Source organism: Pelophylax lessonae, assembly GCF_965119305.1.
Source record: "Pelophylax lessonae genome assembly, chromosome: 2".
NCBI lineage: Eukaryota > Metazoa > Chordata > Amphibia > Anura > Ranidae > Pelophylax > Pelophylax lessonae.
This window is the reverse complement of record NC_138769.1, coordinates 729,716,145-729,724,649: the sequence shown is the minus strand read 5'-3', so window position 1 is coordinate 729,724,649 and position 8,505 is coordinate 729,716,145.

The following is an 8,505-nucleotide window of genomic DNA, read 5'->3' as shown; positions in this document are numbered from 1 at the left end:
ATCTGCTTTATCAAGGCCAAATACTCTGACTTCAGTAAGTTAGCATCTTTAAGGATTAGCCTCAGAAAGGAAGACTCCTGCAGCTTCCATATTCTTAGACTTAATCCTAGGAAAGCTATAAATGGTTTACACATAACCAGGGCCGGACTGGCCTACCTGGATACCGGGAAATTTCCCGGTAGGCCAGCAAGTCCCAATGCCCTGGGGCTGCTTGAAGGGCAATGGCCCCCTTAAAAAAATTGCTGTGGCCGGCCCGACATATCAACTACACATGCGGCGCCACCGCTTGGGAAATCTGCACAATCTCGGCCATTCTCGGGCAGACGTCGCATGCTCAGTGACGTGATGGCGCCGGGCTGCGCCATTTTTAAATGAAAGGCGCCTCACAGGTCGGTAAGTAAAACCCCTCAGCAGTTCCTGCATCTCCTGTACCATGCCCACAGCCTCTGCACCTCCTGTACCATGCCCGCAGCCTCTGCATCTCCTGTACAATGCCTGCAGCCTCTGCATCTCCTGTACCATGCCCACAGCCTCTACATCTCCTGTACCATTGTGCCATGTCCGCATCCTCTGCATCTCCTATACCATATCCGTACAGCCTATGACATCTCCTGTACCATGCCTGCAGCCTCTGCATCTCCTGTACCATGCCCGCAGCCTCTAACATCTCCTGTATCATGTCCACAGCCCCTGCATTTCCTGTACCATGTCTGCAACCTCTTCATCTCCTGTACCATGTCCGCAGCCTCTAACATCTCCTGTATCATGTCCACAGCCCCTGCATTTCCTGTACCATGTCTGCAACCTCTTCATCTCCTGTAGAATGCCCACAGCCTCTGACATCTCCTGTACCATGTCCGCTGCCTCTGCATCTCTTGTACCATGCCCGCAGCCTCTGCATCTCCTGTACCATGTCAGCACAGCCTATGACATCTCCTGTACCATGCTCGAAGCTCCTGCATCTCCTGCACCTTGCCGGCGGCCTCTGCCTCTGCTTCTCCTGTACCATGCCCGCAGCCTCTGACATCTCCTTTACCATGTCCACAGCCTCTGCATCTCTTGTACCATGCCCACAGACTCTGCATCTCTTTACCATGCCCACAGCCTCTGCATCTCTCGTACCATGCCCGCATCCTCTGCATCTCTTGTAACATGCTCGCAGCCTCTACATCTCCTGTACCATGCCCACAGTCTCTGCATCTCCGGTACCATATCAACACAGCCTATGACATCTCCTGTACCATGCCTGCAGCCTCTGCATCTCCTGCACCGTACCCGCAGCCTCTGCCTCTTCTGTACCATGCCCGCAGCCTCTGCATCTCCTGTACCATCCCTTCAGCCTCTGCATCTCCTGTACCATTAGGGTTGCCACCTCATCCCTTTAAACCAGGTCACATATGGTACTCACAAACAGATAAGAAGTCATGCATGGGAATAAATATCCCCCGATGATGTTTGCAGGGCTCTCTCCTCCTAGCCTCGGCGGCTCAGCTGTTTGTCCTGCACTGATAAGTGAGTATCGTACGGCTAAGCCAACCGCCCCGGATTACTCAAGGAGACTCAATGTGGTGCGACCACATTGTCAGTTTCTGCATGCCCGCAGCCGCTGTATCTCCTGCACCATGTCTGCAGCCTCTGCATCTCCTGCACCATACCCGCAGCCTCTGCATCTCCTATAGCATTATGGTTGTCACCTCATCCCTTTAAACCAGGTCACATATGAATTACACAGGTTCTGAGGCTAACATAATGCAGATAAGGCACTAAGTGAGTTAATTACCAGCTTAATCAGCCACAGAACCTGTGTAATTAATGTGTGTCCTGGGTTAAAGGAATGAGGCGGCAACCCTATGTATCATGTTCGCAGCCTCTAAATCTCCTTTACAATGCCCGCAGCCTCTGACATCTGTTGTACCATGTCGGCAGCCTCTGCATCTCCTGTACCATGTCCGCAGCCTCTAAATCTCCTGTAACATGTCTGCACAGCCTATGACATCTCCTGTACCATGCCCTCAGCCGCTGCATCTCCTGTACCATGTCTGCAGCCTCTGCATCTCCCGTACCATGTCCGCAGCCTCTGCATCTCCTGTACCATGTCCACACAGCCTATGACATCTCCTGTACTATGCCCGCAGCCTCTTCATCTCCTGTGCCATGTCTGCAGCCTCTGCATCTCCTGTACCATGTCCGCAGCCTCTGCATCTCCTGTACCATGCCCGCAGCCTCCGAATCTCCTGCACCATGCCGGAAGCTTCTGCACCTCCTGTATCATGCCCGCAGCCTCTGCATCTCCTGTACCATGTCCAGGGCCGCTGATGGGGTGACCACCAGTCCTCCTATAGGGGGCCAGGGCACACAGGGGGGCCATGTCCACAGCCCCTGAATCTCCTGTACCATGCCAGCAGCCTCTGCATCTCCTGTACCATGTCCGCAGCTTCTGACATTTCCATTCCATGCCCACAGGCCCTGCATCTCATGTACCATGCCCACAGGCCCTGCATCTCTTGTACAGTGATTACCTCCTCTGACATCTCCTGTACCATGTCCGTGGCCCCTGCATCTCCTGTACCATCCTAGAAGCCTCTGCATCTCCTGTAGCATGCCCACAGCCCCTTAATCTCCTGTACCATGCCCACAGCCTCTGCATCTCCTGTGCCATGCCCGCACAGCCTCTGACATCTCCTGTACCATGCCAGCATTTTCTGCATCTCCTGTACCATGCCCGCACAGCCTCTGACATCTCCTGTACCATGCCCGCAGTTCCTGCATCTCCTGTACCATGCCCACAGCCCCTGCATATCCTGTACTATGCCCGCAGCCCCTGCATGTCCTGTACCATGTCTGCAACCCCTGCATCTCCTGTACCATGCCCGAAGCCCCTGCATCTCCTGTACCATGTCTGCAGCCCCCGCATCTCCTGTACAGTGTCCGCAGCCCCTGCATCTCCTGTACTATGTCTGCAGCCTCTGACATGTCCTCCTGTACCATGTCCACACAGTCTATGACCACTTCCTGTACCATGTCTGCACTTTTACCACTTTTAACCAGAATGTGCTCTTATATATATATATATATATATATATATATATAAAGCCCTATGTGCTTTCATATCTGCCCTATCTATATATAATACACTCTTCAAATGTGCTTTAAAATGCATGGTTTTCCCTTTTATGAACAAGAAAATAATGATGTTATGCTGTTGGGCTGGTATAATAATGCTATGGGGCTGGTGTGAAATTATTTCCAGGGCTGAATTTTATTCCCAATCCGGCCCTACACATATCCTCCTACAACCTGAGTCCAGAATAAAAGGCCATGCGGCAAGAAGTATAACACAGATGATAACACAAACGATTATTCCTCAAGAAAAAATAGGTTAACTAATATTAATGAATATAGGAAAATGGTCCCTCTAGATCGCAGCTGACTTGGTGTCCATTGACAAAAAACAACATATAACTACACAATGCAGGAGACTCAGAGGTTCTTCTGAGAAAGTCAACTATGGGCACCAAGAGGATTGAGGAAAAAAAGTTAATTTTATTGAATCAAAAATTACACACATGGAAGACTCAAGATGTAACACACATCACAGTTAAAAAACATAAACCATAAAAACATAATGGGGTGAGCTGCAACAACCCGGGTTGTAGGAAGGTGCACACTGGTGGGATCTGCTGTAGGGAAGGGGGGGAGGGGGCAACACAGCCTTGCTCAAAGTGAAGAAACAGTCCCAGCAGCCAAAATAGCACCCAGGGCAGCAGTGCATGAGGAGAAGGGCTTCATCGCTGGAAGGGCACGTCCAGACAGGTCAGGAACAGGGAAAGCTAAATTGATTGCAAGTGGCCAGAATATGTGGCTGGCCAATATATGTCCCGAGGCGGCAGTCCTGGAGATGTATCGGTGCTGTAGGGAGGAGGCAAGTCGGGGCTTGCTAAGTAGGTTGCCCCGTTTAGAAGGGCATAGTAGGCAGCACCAAGACCTCTATGTGGCAGGGGAAAAGGACACAGTACCTCATGTATCGATGAAGGACAATCAGTTGTGCATGCCGGCTGGAAGGAGTCCCGGGTTATAGCAGCAAGTTGGCGGTGAGTGCTGCCCGGCCAAGCGTTCCCTCGTTACCTCCTTAGCTCATCCGAGCGTATCTGGGAGGGGGCGGGCTTGCAGTCTGCGACCCGACGTCACGCCGGGCGTGGGTGGCGACTTACGCTTGTCACCGCCGTTGGCCGCACGACCAGCATCCCATTTGGAAAGTCCGAATGACGCGGTGCTGACGCGTTTCACCAGCCTATTGCTGGTTTCCTCAGAGATTATTCCTCAAGCAACACCTGAGGTAGCATGCTAAACATAATCTGGCAGAGGAAATAACACTCTTTGCTTAGGGATAGTAATATCTAGGCTGACTGCAGCTCTGTCTACAACCTACCTACAAATCACTTGAAAATGTAAAAAGGGAATTGTTAACGATATATATACCCTATACTTCAAATCCCTCTTACTATAAAGGTAATCTGGGTTGTTCAATACTAGGAGTGAATTAGTTCTTACTGCCTCAAGGCTTAAGCAGCTGACTGTCAATAAGTTATTTTCCAACCATTTTTGTTGTTCACAGATGAGCCATCGACTAGTAGTTTTGGACATGATGCCAGATACATTTGATGACCAGTATATTGGCTGTGGAGAATTAATGGAGTTTGAAATGCCAAAAATACTAGAAGAAGAGCTGAAATACGATCAGTTTGCTGAAACGTGGAGAGAAGCTAGTGAGACATGGAAGAGAAAAAAAAAAGTTCTTCTAAATCAATATGATGACAAGTATGGCACAGCAGTCGTATTGTACACAATGGGAAAGCCATATAATATATACAAACAGTTTAACGGAAATGTATCAATTGCTGGAAAGTCTAGAGATTTCTACATGAACAATTTCCATTTTAAAGCTCTTCACTTTTACCTGACCCGAGCCTTACAGGTTCTGAGAACAGGCTGTGCCAAGGAGACTCGGGTCTACAGAGGTACACATATCGGTAATGTATCTGTAGCTAAGGAAATGCGTTTTGATCGGTTTACATATTCCTCTAAAAACATAACTTTTTTTTCAACATATCAACCTGCTATGGTGTGGACATTGAAGATCTATCAGTGTTTAAACAGAAGGAAATCCTTATTCCCATTGGAGAAAGGTTTAACTTGACAAACCAAATTGAAACCACGTATGAGCTGGAGAGCACCGGCAAACTCTGCAGCTACTTCAACTGTGCCTACTTAGGAGGTGAGGGCTACAAGATCTCTCTGTCTGCGGGCCTTCTGTTATTCTAAACTATTCCAATCTGTGCCTGTCAAGGGGTAGAACTTCACAAATTGGGTGTGGTGGAGTAAATTAGGACAATATGCATTTACTTTGAAGATGAAGCCAAAGATAACATTTTTTTCCTCATTTTGGATAAGGTAGGGAAGGGTGAGAACCATTGCAAGGTTTTATTTTCCGGGCTTGTAGAAATAGTGGATCCAGACCAATAGTTTTGGAGTCAAAAAGTATGACATCATAAAATCCAAGGTTGCAAACCAACACCATTCAGGGGCTGTCAAATTACCAAGGGTTCAAATGGCTGGATAGGAAGGAATGGTGGACACTGGAGGATGATTGGATTTAGTGGTGAAATTAACCACTTTACCACCGGAGGATTTTGCTGTCTTACGTCCAGGCCACTTTTTGCGATTCGGCACTGTGCGATTTTAACTGAAAATTGCGCGGTCGTGCGACGCCGTACCGAAAGGAAATTTACTCCTTTTTTTTCCCACAAAAAGAGCTTTCTTTTGGTGGTATTTGATCACCTGTGCGATTTTTACTTTTTGCGCTATAAACAATAAAAGAGCGACAATTTTGAAAAAATAACAATATTTTTCACATTTTTTTATATGAAAAAAATGTAAAAATCTAAATTTTTTAACATTTTAGGCCAATTCGTTTTCTACTACATATTTTTGGTAAAAAAAAACGCAATAAGCGTATTTTGATTGGTTTACGCAAAAGTTATTGCGTTTACTAACTAAGGGAAAGATTTCTGTCATTTTTGGTGTTTTTTTTTTAAACGAGTAATGGCGGCGATCTGCGATTTTTTTTGCGGGACTGCGACATTTCATTTTCATTTGCGACAGATCGGACCCTTGACTGACATTTTTGACACTTTTGGGGGTACCAGTGGCATTTCTACAGTAATCAGTGCTATACATATGCACTGTTACTGTAAAAATGACACTAGCAGGGAAGGGGTTAATTTTATTGGCGAGGGAGGGGTTAATGTATGCCTGGTGCTTACTAACGTGTGTGTGGGGGGAGGTGACTGAGTGACACAAGGACAGATCCAGGGTTCAGCTATGCTGAACCCTGCAATCTGACCCTGTCTGTCACTTACGAGATCCGCCCGCTTTGTTTACACAAGCGGGCGGATCTCCACACTTGATTCCCCGACGATCGGGGAAGAGCGGCGGTGATCATCGCCGCTCCTCCCCTGGCCCGACTCCCGCTGTGACTGAATAAAGTGGGAGCGAGCCTCCGGCGGCGAGCGCGCACCGCCTACAAGGGGAGGATTCCAGCGATGTAGGTCTACGTCGCTGGACGATAACTGACCACTTTGCCGCAGTACAGTCAACGTGACTGGTCGGCAAGTGGTTAATCATAGTATAATCCCTTACAAAAAGGTGGCCAAACCAAGCAGGGCTTGTTGCAATGCCCAAAGTGCAAAATAAAAAAAAATACAAAAATTAAAAAATTGAAGGCACTACATTACAATTCGTCATGTGGAGCTTTATTGTTCCAGACAAACAAGAAGCCCTGTCTGGGACCTCTTCTAATGTGTTTAATCAATAAACTGGGCTTAACACTATAGTGATCTCCAGGGCTTTTTTTCTCAGAGAAAAGGTGCAGGAACTCCCCTTTCTAAGTTACTTTGTGTCTCCGCCCCCTACCCACCTTCGAGCACTAACCCTTGGTTCCACCTCTGAGCACCGACACTTGGATCCACCCCCTACCCAGCTCCCAGTACAGCCCCTTAAACTTACCTTAAAACGAAGCCCTCCCATGCCGAGATCTCAGAGCTTCAGTGGGCTCCCATCTTCCCCTGTCTTGCTTCCAACATGTGTGCATGAGCCGCCGATCACGGCACAGGGCTCGGAAGAAACTTATACCACCCTATACTACCCAAACCTTCCACTATACCACCCTCTACTACTCAAACCTTCCACTATACCACCCTATACTACCCAAACCTTCCACTATACCACCCTATACTACCCAAACCTTCCACTATACCACCCTATACTACCCAAACCTTCCACTAAACCACCCTATACTACCCAAACCTGCCACTATACCACCCTATACTACCCAAACCTTCAACAATACCACCCTATACTACCCAAACCTGCCACTATACCACCCTATACTACCCAAACCTTCCACTATACCACCCTCTACTACCCAAACCTTCCACTATACCACCATTATACAGCCTTATATTATCCAAACCTGGAACTAAATTGCTTTATACCAGGGATCCTCAAACTATGGCCCTCCAGCTGTTACAGAACTACACAACCCATGAGGCATTGTAAAACTCTGACATTCACAGACATGACTAGGCATGATGGGAATTGTAGTTTCTGAACAACTGGAGGGCCATAGTTTGAAGACTCCTGCGCTATACTACTCAAACCTGGCACTTTACTGTGCTATACTACCCATACCTGCCACTATACCACCCTATACTACCCAAACCTGCCACTATACCACCCTATACTACCCGAACCTACCACTATACCACCCTATACTACCCAAACCTGGCCCTATACCACCCTATACTACCCCAACCTGCCACTATACCACCCTATACTACCAAAACCTGCCACTATACAACCCTATACTACCCAAACCTGCCACTATACCACCTTAACTACCCAAACCTGCCACTATACCACCCTATACTACCCAAACCTGCCACTATACGGCCTTATATTATCCAAACCTGGAACTATATTGCTCTATACTACTCAAACCTGGCACTTTACTGTCCTATACTACCCATACCTGCCACTATACCACCCTATACTACCCAAACCTGCCACTATACCACTCTATACTACCCAAACCCTCCACCATACCACCCTCTACTACCCAAACCTACCACTATACCAAAATCTGGCACTATACCACCCTATACTACCCAAACATGCCACTATACCACCGAAACCTGCTAAACAGTGCCTATAGTAGCCGATCATTATTTATCCTTATTCTATTTATCACAGGCAGTTTCAAGAAATATGCTTTATGCTAATATTGTTAAAGTGGTTGTTGTTAATGTTTAATATATAATATCACTTTATATTTACAGGTGAGAAGAGAGACAGTCCTGTGTGCAATTCTGGTAAGAGAACTGAAAATGTATTCATTGAAATCTATAGGGATATGTGCTAAAGAGGCAAATTGCTGTCCGGGCTAGC